The 13564-nt window shown below is 47.9% G+C and overlaps 1 protein-coding gene and 1 pseudogene across 3 annotated transcripts in view; one reads left to right on the plus strand and one right to left on the minus strand.

The window, feature by feature from the left end:
- Positions 1 to 13564, plus strand: part of EIPR1 (EARP complex and GARP complex interacting protein 1) — a 184431-nt gene that overhangs the window by 85795 nt on the left and 85072 nt on the right. The gene's annotated exons all lie outside the window — the stretch shown is intronic.
- Positions 1788 to 12493, minus strand: LOC144579370 (uncharacterized; annotated as a pseudogene).

A 13564-nucleotide genomic window follows, 5' to 3' on the forward strand; every position in this document is an offset into this window, starting at 1 on the left:
AGGACCCAGCCTCCCGCCCCGTCTCCGTGCTGCCCAGCTCACCTGCCGCCGCGGCTCGGGCTCTGTGTGCTCTTCCTGTGGGTCTCCCCTTTGCACACTGCTTTCTGGCCTGGGTCTTGGGGAGACAGCCCTGGGCCTCTGCTCTGCTACCTTGTACATCCCCAGGTGGTTTTTTCTCCTTTGAGATGGTGTCTCACTCTATCGCCCAGGCTGGAGTGTGTGGTGCAGTTTTGGCTCACTGAAACCTCCGACTCCCGGGTTCCAGCAGTTCTCCTGCCTCAGCCTTCTCGGAGTAGCTGGGATTACAGGCTAATTTTTGTAGTTTTAGTAGAGATGGGGTTTCACTGTGTTGGCCAGGCTGGTCTCAAACTCCTGACCTCAAGTGATCCTCTGGTCTTGGTCTTCCAAAGTGCTGGGATTACAGGGGTGAGCCTCTGCGCCTGGCAGTTTTCCCTTTTCTTTTCTCCCCATCTTTAATTGTGGTGCTCGCTGGTATCTGGTTCTCCTGCGCTTCTGCACATCCTTTGAAGCTAGGGGAAAGGCATGGCAACTTTTGGCCAGTGTGCCAGGTGTGAACGTCCTGCGTCACTTCTGGGTGCGAGCTCCTTTTGAGTCCTCTTCGTGCCACCACAGGCAACGCAGAGGCAGCAGCTTCCCTCTCAGCGTAGGTTGCAGAATGAGGAGACAGGAGCGGCCAGGAGGAATGGCCAGGGCAGGAGGGGGGCCTGGTTGTTTAGAGCCCCAAGGGTGCCTCCGTGTTTGTTGGCACACTGTTACCTGGGGCTCAGGCCAGTGTGCTGTGCTGCTACTGTGGGGAAGGAGGCCAGCCCAGCATGGCGGTGCTGAGAGGCGCATCTGCTACATGGACCTCTTAGAATGCCTGTGCCCCGCCAGAGCCTCACTGTGGCGGCAGTGGGCACCGAGGGCTGGGGCAGCTGGCCTTCCTGACTCCTCAAAGTGGCAAGGACTGGTACACTTCATGTATTCTCCAAATGAGGACTGCACAAACGGGGACGACTAAAATGGGTTGGGGGGATTTAAAGCAGAATAAATGAGCGAAAGAAAGCAGAGTTGGCATTAAGTAAAAGGACAGATCACTCCTAGGTGTGCAGGCTACTCCGCTGCTCTCCAGCCGACCGGCATTGTTTAAAAATAGCAGGAGCCATCCTCGAAGCTGATGGTTTCCTCCTACTCTGTGCATTTTGTTTGGGTGGTGAGAGTGGCACAGTCATTAACAAGGCAGTGAGGCAAGTCAGTGGGAAGCGTGGGGCCTCTGGACCTGCTCCCTGTTCCTGGAGCACGGAGAGCACTAATGGGCACCTGCCGGGCCCAGCCCCTGCAGTGCCGAGGTTCAGCCAGAACCGCGACAGGCGCCGGCCTGGTGCAGACTCTTGAGCACACACTTCAGTGGCTGTTCCCTGGGCAACCGAGTCTCCGCCGCCAGCTGGCTCTGCCCCCAGAGCCTGTCAAAGCATGCACCCTGCAGGAGCCAGCGCAGCAGCCCGCGCGGCCGTCTGTAGGCACCGATGTTGGCGCGTTGGAATTGGGTTTCAAGGTTAAACACAAGGGAGTGTGTGGGATGACTGACTAGATGAAGACCCAGAGACCGCAGTCCGGGTGTGTTTATTATGCACAGGTGGGAGGGAGTGAACAGGGAAGAAAGGAAAGGAAGCGCGTGGCTCATTGAAGCCTGCGGGGCTGTTTTTTGTTTGCTCCACACAAAAGGCTGGAAAGACAGATTTCTTCACTTGGTCTGGGGTGAAAGCATGTTTGGTCCAGGGCAGCTGCTAGCCATGTCCACAGAGCTGTCCGTCTTCAGGCCTCTGTGCCAGCTGCATGGAGGGCAGTGCCCCCGCCAGACGGAGGCCCGGGGCTAGTGGTGGCTGCAGACACCAACCCAGCAGGGAACTGACTTGGCTCTCAGGTTAGCTGGGGTTGTCCTAGAATTTTCATAAACTCACTTATTTGATCTTTGCAGGGATTCCCCCTTCACTCGATGGCGGTGCACTTTTTTGTAGCATTGAATATAAAATTCTCACTTCCATGCATGCGGTGCCCCTTTTAAAGCGTTCTGGTATTCGAACTTGGTATTTCCACCTAACTTTCGGTTCCGTTCACGTGAGCCCCTCTAGTGCTTAAAAAGGGTCTCTACCAACCTGAGAAACTTTGGTTTTAGTCTCTCATTTTTTTAAAAACTACTTTTTGTTTCTGTTTTTTTTTTCTCTCTGATCTACCTATAGTAATTTGAAATAAACATGGTTACATTTGAAAAGATGGAAAATTCAAATAATTTATTTCGAAATCAAGTTTCAACATAAAATTTTAATTTGGGATGGTTGGACGGGTTAAAATAAGCATATTCAGGATTTCACAGTCCATCTGATGAAGGTAGATGCTGTTTTAGCATCGACCGTCTGAAGGGAGCTGGTGAGGGTCTGCCGAGTCCTTCCGGGCCTACGCTCCCGTGGGTGTGGGTGTTGCTCACGAGCACTGTTGGATAGTAGTGACTTTTTGGAGCCGCTGACTAAATTTCTGGATTTTTGCTGAGCTTTTTCGTCTCATCACTCCGATTGCTCTTTCCTGTGTGCCTTTTCCCGTCGTTTTGCTTTGCTTTACCTTTCTGTGAAACAGGTGCAAGTATTCCTAGGCACCCAATCCCTGGGTCTGTCTTTTGAGAAGTGGTTGCCAACTAGCCCTTGGTTCTCAGGAATCATCCACACTCGCTGAATTTCTGTGAACAAGTCTCCAGCCTTCCCGGAGGGAGGCCGAGAAGCAGGGTGGGTCCCAGCCGCCGCAGCCAGAGGGCACTTACTTTTGGGCCAAGAAGAAATCTGACCTCCCTAACTTTCAGGTTGTGAGGGGCTGTTTGCATCCACTCAGCAGCGTGAGCCAGACCACGAGTACAGAAGACTAGGAAGTGTAGCGCGCATCCCACCCAGGAAGGGAAGGACAGGGCGCTGTCCCCTGTGAACATGGGTTTGTGTGGGATGGGAGTGGGCGTGGTGCTTGGGTTCTCGAGGACCATGTAGGAGACAGCACCCCAAGCTGGAGGCCAGGGACAGAGGCTGAGACACCAGAAGGAGGGAGAGCAAGGGGAGGAAGAGTGCTAGGCAGCACTAGCTGCACAGGTGGCTCCGGAAATGACCACAGGAGGAGGCTGTGTTGTGGCAGGGCTCCTCGTGCCCACACCTCTGCCTGGGCGCGCAGCTTCTCATGACCTGGGGCTGAGAGGAGCTGCCTGTCCTTGAGTGCCCTGGAAGGCACAGCTTTCAGTGTGGCACTAGCTGCGTCCCCCTGGGTGCCACCACCTCTAGGAGCCACAGTGTGGAGGTCATGTCAGTGACCTCTCATGGAAGTGAAGGACAGGGCTTCCCCTAAACAAAACAGGCTTGCCGATATTAAAATCAGAGCAGATGCTTGCAGCTGACGGAGAAAAGGCAAGCTCATTTGCTCACAGCCTTGAGCCCCTACTGTCTACAGGTGTGGTCAGGGTTGTGAGCACGTTGGCCAGAGCCGATATTCCCCTGGAGCAGGTTAGATTCAAACTGGGGGAGACAAGCAGGGAGGAGGGGCCAGCCTGCCCAGTGCCACTCACCCACAGCCACCCTGTTTCTCATCCCAGGGTCATCCCAGGGTGCAGCTCATGCGTGAAGGCACCTGGAGGCTGGGCGAGGAGTTAGGAGACTGGGTCCGAGTTCCTCTGTGTGCGGGAGGGAGCGTGGAGCCTCCTTCAGGTTTTGTCCATGTGTCTGTCACTGTGGGTAACCACCGAGGTGCTTTACAGCCTGTGAGGCTCTGGACCCCAGTTTAAAGGGGCGACACAGAGTGGTCAGTGTGGAAGGAAGAATGTTTTGGAATTATTGCTGAATTTCCCCTCTTTTCCCCAGTTAAAGAATCAGAAAGGCATAAACCACAATGCATCCCTTTCCTCTTTTAAGGTGATTACAAAAGAAATGGTGAACCAGAACAGGCTCCATGGAAGTAATATCAATAGATAAAAATGGAAAGATAAATAGTGAAATGTTTCTTTTCTCCCTCCTTACAAAAAGCTACTTGCAAAACTGCAGCTGATGTACTCCAGGCTGCGCCGTGGTGACTGGTGAGCAGGACGAGGTCCTGTTACATTCTTTTGCCGGAGAAACGGGTATAAGTGAGAGGCATTTGAGTCCAGTGAGTTGTACAGTGTGTGACGTAATGCACCTCAGCTTCCCAGGTTGTGTCTGACATCACGTCCCAGCGTCGGTTCCCCTCACAGCCCTGCGCATTGGGTCAGCAGAGCCCGACCCTCGTGCCTGGGCGTTCACCGTCCACACCCTCTTTAAACTCGCTTCTGTCGAGTGTCTGACTTCTTTCCTGGGCTGCATAGTATATGCATTTATTTCCATCTCATTGAATATTTTAGAAATCCCTAGAAGAGAGGCGTTGGTATCTGTCTGCATTTTGCAGTTGAGACTGAGGCTTAGGGACCGTAGGGCCACCTTGCACCAGGTCCCAGCTGGCAGGCCACAGGCGTGGATTCGGACCTTGCCTGGTGTGCTGTGTGGCCCTGCACCCCTGTATCCTGCGCTACCTCGCTGGGCTCAAGGTGACAGACTATTCCCGCCTCTTCCTAGTATTTACGGACACATATGTTTTTACAGATAAATTATGTCGATTGAATATTTTTATAAGAGGGCACTTTTGATACTCCAGTCCGGGAAAAAATATTGCAAACCTAAATACATCAGTCAGAAAATCATCATATTCCCAAGAATGAAGGGATGAAGATTTTTTGGAGTGAGGGTGTTAATTAATCTCTGACATGGCCGGTTGCCAGACTAGGTGTGTAATGCCAGTTTAAACCCGCCTCCTAAGGTGTGCTATGCGCACAGCTGCTTTAGCGAATGCTGGCGAATCCACATTTTCCTGTTAGTGAGAACATGGATGTCGGGTCACTGTCTAGAAAGTAGTTTGATGTCAAGCGGGCGTCACTGTTTTCTTCTAGAGGTATTTTTAAAAATGGCTTGATGTACTCAGAGCACAGGTGAACTCACTCATCAACCAAGATTTCTGCTGTCTGCCAGACTGGTTCTGTTGGCCGGAGGTGAGGCTGATGGGCTGGTGGGAGATTGGACAGTGTCCCTCATGACCCCTTCCATGCATAAGGCAGCCACTGTGGGGCCACTCATGAGGGTGCCAGTTATGGGGGTGTTGGAGAAGACATGGCTTTCCGTCTGCCTGATCTTCTGGGTGTGTCTGAATCCTGTATGTAGGTGGGTTTTGGAGGTGGGCAGACCTTGCTGATGGTCTGGGGGCCCTGAAGCAGACTCAGTTGGAGGGGAAGACCCCTCCCCTTAAAGAAATGGCCTCTGGTAGAGCAGGCGAGGCCAGGCTGACCTCAGGGGTCGGAAGTCATGAGGAAGGAACAGGGTGAGCTGGGCCTGGATGCCCCCGATCTGCTCCTGCCAGGAAGCCATGTGGGACTGGGGAGGACGGGGCTTGGATTAAGGAGAGATGGTGCCCTGGGCAGAGCGGGTCTGCATGGAGGGAGCTCTGCATTCTCTCAGAGAGCTGGCAGGCCACAGGGTAAAGACAGGTTCTTCTGGCTCCTGCAGAGAAGTGGTAGCTTAGAGGAGGTTCCTGTCTGGTCAGCGTGGGGCCCATGGTCCAAGGGCAGTGTGTGTTGACAGTGGCACAGCCACAGCCTGTGTGTGGTATGGATGGCAGCCGCCGATGGGGCAGGATCGGGGGATGCATATGGCCTCTGCTTGCGTCTCCCCCTCCTCTCCTTTCCATCGCAGCCTCCCCTGGGCCTCTAGGGCCTGCACCTCTTACCTGGAGTCCCCACAGACAGACAGCGAGCCTGGGGAATAGCAGTGGGGTCAGGTGAAGTTCAACCACAGGTGGTACACTCCTGCTCTTCCCAGGGATGATTCGGGAGGGCAGTTCCCTGATAGGCAGGCCTGGGAGCAGAGGGTGGGCTGGGGCCTGGAACGGGTCACTGGTGCAGCCCTGGCTTGCTTGTGCCCCCTCATCCAAGAACGGCTGGCAAACCACAGGGACGGGCCAAGGAAGCACAGCTTGCCTAGTGCCACCCGAGGGCTCGAGTCCACCGTGAAACATGCTTTCTCATTTATCTCACTGCCATCCTCCCCGCAGCCTGAGGGATGCGCAGATGAGGCAGCAGCTTTCAGGGCTGAGGTGCAGCCGACCGCAGGCAGCACCCAGCAGGGACCCTGCTCATGCCCCTGGCTCCTCGCAGCAGCAGTGGGCGTTACTCAGCCTACTCAGGTGGGCCACTGAATTAACGAGAACAGGAACCAGATGAACAGCGGGGGGAGTAGTTCCCACGGCCTGGGGCTGTGACCAGGATAAGTGAGTTCCTATTTGTAAAGCACGTAGGTGAAGAAGTCAGTCAGGGGGAGATTGGTGTTTGCAGAATGATCTCGTCACTCATCACCTGGTAAGGTTTCGAAGCTGCTCGTCTTTGATATGGGGTCCAGGCATTTCTGTGGACCTGAGTATCCCTCATGTAATCGCCCTACTTACCTAAATGATTTCCAGAAATGTCATCTGCAGTTTCCAGCTTTAGTTTCAATGCACTGAATGGTGAACAGAGACGCGTGGCGCCAGGTGAGTGGATCTCTGTGGTATCCCCCCCAACATTGGACTTTGTTTTGCCTGCATCTAAGTGGGCAGGGTTTCTTAATAACTTGTTTTTGCTGAGACTCTAGCCCAGTCAACTTAGTTTTCCTGGTACCTTCTCTTTCTTTTACTTTTTAAATTAGACTATTGGGTTACACAGTACCCGTAACTGGCAGACGGGTTTGCTCCCTGGTGACTCCTCTCATGGTTTAAGGGATTACTCAAAATATAAAGTGTCAATTTAGACATTTCAGTAAATTGTCAATGTAGGTGTTTGCATTTTAACCTAACTGTATGGATGCTATTATTTTTCATATTGCTCATGCTCAGAGTTGTGTTCCTTGCTCAAACAACCAGAACTTAGACAAAACTACTGACTCAGCGCACGTCCACTGAAAATGTTATCTGCTGATGAGTGACATCTGTAGATCTAGAGGAAACCTTTCTAGAGCATCCTAGCACAGTTCTGCAGATGCGGAGGAGCAGCCATATTTATCCTTTTTCAAAACCAGCTAATATGGAGGTAGTGGACAGTGGGCCGGCCACAGTCTGAGACCAAGTGGTACATGGGCCACTGTGCTCCCAAACCAGCAGGAAGACGCCAGCTTCGTGTGGTGCCCATGGCCCAAGGGTGCTGGGTGCAGCAGGAAAAGAACATGGTGGCTGGACTCCTGACCATGTTAGAAGAGCAGTCTTGCAGAAAGACCGAAGCTATACTAGATATGGTCTACCTCTTACATGTTGTAAGAAAAAATTATTTTTAAAAGCAGTATTTTGCATGAAAGGAGATTTCAGATAAAAGTATTTATTCAAGGTAGGCCCCCACATCATCCCATCTCTGTAGATGAATATTTATGCATCAGGATAGCTAATTATGTTGCCAGTAAATCGCCAAAGAATAATTTTTAGAAGTCTTTGGTACAGCGTTTGTAACAGCGAGGAAGTAAACAATCCACTTTAGATTGATTTTTGCCCTAAATGGGCGCGGTGACTCAAGCCAGCACTTTGGGAGGCCAAGATGGGTGGATCACAAGGTCAAGAGATCGAGACCAGCCTGGTCAACATGGTGAAACCCTGTCTCTACTAAAGATACAAAATATTAGCTGGGCATGGTGGCGCGTGCCTGTAATCCCAGCTACTCGGGAGGCTGAGGCAGAAGAATTGCCTGAACCCAGGAGGCGGAGGTTGCGGTGAGCCGAGATCGCGCCATTGCACTCCAGCCTGGGTAACAAGAGCGACACTCCGTCTCAAAAAATAAATAAATAAATAAATAAAAATTGAGTACACGTATCTTGAAGGTTTACACATGTTCCTATGACATTGCATGGTTCCTTCACTTTAGTGGGGTCCTTTCATTGTGTACCCTATTGTTTTGTAAATTTTTCTAACACATATTTGCTTAAGGTCATTAGTACATTGGCTGCAATGGAATAGAAGAATAAATCGACTTTGAGTCTGAAGCCGTGAGTTCTATTTTTGCTCTGCCATTAGCGGTTGTGGGACCTGAAGCAAGTTATCCAGCTGTCACGGGAGCAATTTTCTCCTGTGACCTCCATAATAATCTTCTTGAGTCTGTCATCTTTGGCAGCTGGATTATTATTAGTGGTGTTTGCATTATAGGATTTCAGCACGTCTTCCATCCCATCTTTTCACATTTAGCCCTGTGTTTGCCGCCTCTCACAGGGAATGTCATCGTGAAGATGCAGTTTTTCCCTAATCTTTCATTCTCTCTTGGTAGTTTTAGACATTCTGATATTGATGTGGAGTCACTTTTCCATAAAAGAGGGGACATCGGGCCGAGCACGGTGGCTCAAGCCTGTAATCCCAGCTACTCGGGAGGCTGAGGCAGGAGAATTGCCTGAACCCAGGAGGCGGAGGTTGCAGTGAGCTGAGATCGTGCCATTGCACTCCAGCCTGGGTAACAAGAGTGAAATTCCGTCTCAAAAAAAAAAAAAAAAAGTGGGGACATCAGTTCAAAATAAAATATGATTGTTTAATAGTAATCCTTTGAAATATATGAAGATTTTAACCGTCTCTTGTATGGGTTAATTTTTATCTTGCATTTATATTTGAGAAAAATGTTGTGTTTGATTCTTTTATAACTTTCCTATTTCTTTTTCTACCTGGCTCTATCAGTTATTGAAAGATTTAAAGTCTCCCACTGTGATATTGGATTCCTCTATTTTTATTTTTTCTGTCAGTTTTTGCTTTCTATGTTTTGGTGTAATTTTATTAAGGGCATATACGTTGATAATTCTTTTGTTTTTCTGGTGAACTGAACCTGTGTATTATTCAGTAGTGACCCTTGCTCCCTTTGCTCCCATCTATTTTGGCAGATATTAATATGGCTGAATCAGCTTTCCTTTGTTGCTTAGCGTAGCGTTCTCTGTTCTCTGCCTTTCTGTGTCATTGTTTTAGGGCTATCTCTTGTAAACAGTGTTTTGCTGATTTCTAAAACATTTAGTGTAACAGTCTCCAGCTGCTGTTCATTATAGTTACCGTGACTACTGATTTACTCGTGATAATTTCTGTCATTTTACGCTTTTTTGTTTTTGTTTTTGGTACTAATTTCTTTCATCTTACTTTATGCTGCTTTGGAGAGTTTTGGTCCTTTCCTGTTCTTTTGAGTGAATTGTGAATCTTGCTTGTGCTTCATTTCTCCCCCTCTATTATTTTAGAAGTTTTATGTTCATTTTCTACTCTTCATATTTATCATGAAATCTGAAATTAATTATTCAGTGTTTTTCTATTCAAACAATCTGAAAACCTAAGAACCTTTTACGTCTATTTTAATCCCCCTTTGCTATTTTCTTGGCCAGTATTTTAGTTTTACTTTTCGGTAGTTTTATTAATCTCAAAAGTAAATATTACTGTTATCATTAGTGTCACACGTATTTAGATGTTTTCTAGTTTTGCAATTTATTGCAAAACTTTTTTCTTAGAACCTTGAATTTGAGACCTTTCTTCTGGGATCACTCTATTTCTCAAGTGTGTCCTTAGAAGTTCCCTTAGTGAGGCTTTTGGAGGTAAATTCTCATGGTTTATAAAACAATTTTCATGTATACCCCAAGTAGGGGTCTCATGGCTCGATTTGCCTCAACGTGCCTTTAGCTTTGAGTATGTAGCCGGCTGGACAGTTCTTACACGACGTTTTCTTCTGTCATTTTCTTGTGTGCTGTCTCTGGATTCCACTGCTGCTCTTGGGAAGCCAGCTGCCTAACTGTTCCTAGCACTGGAAGCTTGAAGCTTCTGTCTTTGTCTCTGGCGTTCTGCATTTTTGCTACAGTGCGTCAGGAATGGTTGTATTTTAGATTAAGCTACTTGGAGATTGCTTCCCGAGTCAGAGTCGTTTATTGACGTTGTGTCTGCTGTTTTCTGTTTCTCCTGTGCACCCCGCTTAGGGGTGCAGCAGACGCTCCCAGCCTTTCTCCCACACTCCCTTGCCACACTCTCTCTGCTGGGTCATGCATACTGTCTTCACATCTTTGTTCCAAATCATTAATTCTCAGCAGTTATTTCTAATCTGCTGTTAAATTGCCAACCAAGACTTCTATTTCAGCAGTCATAACTTCTAGACACTTTTGTTTTAAGAAGATTCCTGGTAAATTGTGATAGTCTTTTGTCACCTGCTCATAATCCAGCTTTTATTCCTTGGAACATTGTGATTCTAGTGTCAGAAGTTGTTGGAATGCTAATTCACTCTGTTCTCTTGGCCTGCCCTCATTCAGGCCACTGTCTTCATGGCTTGTCCTGTGTCACAGGCTCCTATCAGGCTGCTGTAGGTTGCTGGGGCCTCCAAGAGGCTGGCCTGTGGGTACAGTCCTTCACTGACAATTCTCATTTGTTTTTGGAAAATGTCCAGGGTGGCCAAAAACCCAGAACTTCTTTAAGTTAAAAGGCTTAAGATTTCCTGGACCCCACCAGTAAGTTCAAACCCAAACTTTTGTAAAGATCAATGCAGTTTTCAGGTTCTCAGGGTAGACTCTATTTTTTACAAGAGCCATCGCTAAGATAAACAAGTGGGGTTTTTTTTTTTTTTGACATTTTTCTATGCATGCCAGCTGGAGAATAATGTTTTCTAGCTCTTTCTTGTAATGAGGATGTGGGTTTTAAGGAGCCTCGGTTTTTGCAGGGTTCCTAGTATCCCCCTCCTTACCTTTTGTGGGTCAAAATCTCACTCTCCTGTTCTCTGTGTGACCTTTATTTCCTAGCAGAGGCCAAGCTTGAAAGGGTAACCAGGGTTTAGCATTCTGTTTTCAACAACAGCTTCATTATGTGCTCTCAGTCATGTTCTTCACTTCCCTGGAAGCATAGCTGTGCGTTTAAATATATATCTCAGTATTCTAGAGAGGCATGGTTTATGTGTGCGTGTGTGTGTGTGTGTGCGTGCGTGTGTGTGCGCGCGTTCAGAATTAGCTGTATTGCTAGAATCCAAAGTCCTGGAATGGACTGGTACATGAAAGAGAAGGTTAATAAAGATACTGTAAGGTAAAATCATCTCAAATGCTTATTCCATCCCTGGGCTTTACATGAAAACATCAAACTGCCTGGTAGCTCCTGACATCTCAAAAGTGGCACCATCCAAACTGGTGTCTGAATTACTCATGTCCGTGGATGGTATCGCCACTGGTGTAGATTCTAGGAGTGCTTGTCAGTCGGGGTCACAAGCCGCTCTAGACACAGGCACACCTCACCTCACTGCATGCTGCTCTATTGTGCTTCTCAGACATTGTGACTTTTGCAAACTGAAGGTTTGTGGCAACCCCATGTTCATCAAGTCTGTGGGCCCCATTTTTCAATGACATGAGCTGGCTTTCGACACCACGTCCCACTGTGTGGTGCGTTTTGGTGATCGCACATTATTTCAGGTTTTTCATCATTATTGTATCTGTTCCGGTGATCCGTGGTCAGTGGTCTTTGGTGTTCCTATTGTAATTGTTCTGGGCTCCACAAACTGTGCCCATGTGAGATGGCAACATGAGTCCATAAATGTCTGGGTTTTGAATGCGCCATCAACCTGCAGTGTCCCGTCTTTCTCCCTTTGCTCAAGCCTCCCTATTCCCTGAGGACAACAATATTGAAATTAGGCCAATTAATAACCCTATAATGTCCTCTAAGTGTTGAAGTGAAAGGAACATCTCTCACTTTAAATCAAAAGCTAGAAATGATCAAGCTTAGTGAGGAAGGCATTTCAAGAGCTGAAGCAGGCCGGAAGCCAAGCTTTATACAGCAGTTGGCCAGGTTGTGAATGCAAAGGGAAGGTTCTTGAAGAAATTAAAAGTGCTACTCCATTGAGCACATAAATGGTAAGAAAGCAAAACAGCCTTATTGCTGATAATGGAGAACGTTTTAGTGGTCTGGAGAGAAGATCCAAATCATGCACAACATTCTTTTAAGCCACAGCCTAATCCAGAGCAAGACCCTAACTCTCTGTATTCCGTGAAGGCTGAGAGGAGTGAGAAGGCTGCAGAAGGAAAGTTCGGAGCTAGCAGAGATTGGTTCATGAGGTTGAAGGAAAGAAGTCACCTCTGTAGCCTAAGAGAACAAGGTGAAGCAGCCAGTGCCGACGGAGAAGCTGCAGCAAGTTCTCCAGAGGACCCAGCTGACATCACGGATGAAGGTGGAACACCTCAGAACACAACAGATATTCAGTGTCCTTGAAATAGCCTTATGTTTGAAGACTGTAAGCCTTCCAGGACTTTCACAGGCAAAGAGAAGTCAAAGCCTGGCTTTAGCGCTTCAGAGGATAGGCTGACTCTCTCATTAGGGGCTGATGGAGTTGTTGACTTCTGAGCTGAAGCCAATGCTCATTGAGCATTCTGCAAAACCTAGGCCTCTTCAGAATGATGCTGAATCTACTCTGCCTAGTGTCTATAAATGGAGCAACAAAGCCTGGTTGACAGAACATCCATTTAGAACATGGCTTAGCGAATATTTTAAGCCCCCTGTTGAGACCTACTGCTCAGAGACAGATTCTTTTGAAAATCACTGCCCATTGGCAATGCACCTAGTCATCCAAGAGCTCTGAAGGGGATGTACCAAGGAGACAGATGTTGTTTTCATGCCTGCTAGCACAACATACGTTTTGCAGCCCATGGATCAAGGAGTAATTTCAACTTTCAAGTCGTATTATGTAAGAAACACATTTCTAAAGGCTGTTGTTGCCACTAATAGTGATTTCTCTGATGGGTCTGGACATAGTAAATTGAAAACGTGGAAAGGATTCATCATTCTAGATGCCATTAAGAACATCTGTGACTCACTGGAGGAGGTCAAAATATTTATTGACATTAATAGGAGTTTGGGGGAAGTTGATTCTGACCCTTGCGGATGACTTTGAGGGGTTCAAGACGTCCATGGAAAAACTGACTGCAAATATGGTGGAAATAGCAAGAGAATGATAATTAGAAGTGGAGCCTGAAGCTGGTACTGAATTGCTGCAATCTCATGATCAATCTTGAATGGATGAGGAGTTGCTTCTTAAGGATGAGCAAAGGAAGTGGTTTCTTGAGATGGAATCTACTCCTGGTGAAGTTGCTGTGAGCACTGTTGAAATGATAGCAGAGGATTTAGAATATTACATAACTCAGCTAATAAAGCAGTGTTAGGGTTTGAAAGGACTGACTCCAATTTTGAAAGAAGTTCTGTGCATAAAGTGCTATCAGACAGCGTCGCGTGCTAGAGAAGTCTTTCACGGAAGGAGTCCATAGATGTGGAAAACTTCATTGCTGTCTGATAAACTGCCACCTCCACTCCATCCTCCAGTAGCTGCCACCCTGGTCAGTCAGCTGCCATCAACATCACGGCAAAACCCTCCATCAGCAAAAGGATGACCACTCCCTAAAGGCTCAGGTGACTGTTAGGATTCTTTAGCAATAAAGTATTTTGAAATTAAGGTATTCCCCGTAGCTTTTTAGACGTTTTTGGACACTTACTTGAC

The sequence above is a fragment of the Callithrix jacchus genome, chromosome 14 (genome assembly GCF_049354715.1).
Source record: "Callithrix jacchus isolate 240 chromosome 14, calJac240_pri, whole genome shotgun sequence".
Classification (NCBI taxonomy): domain Eukaryota; kingdom Metazoa; phylum Chordata; class Mammalia; order Primates; family Cebidae; genus Callithrix; species Callithrix jacchus.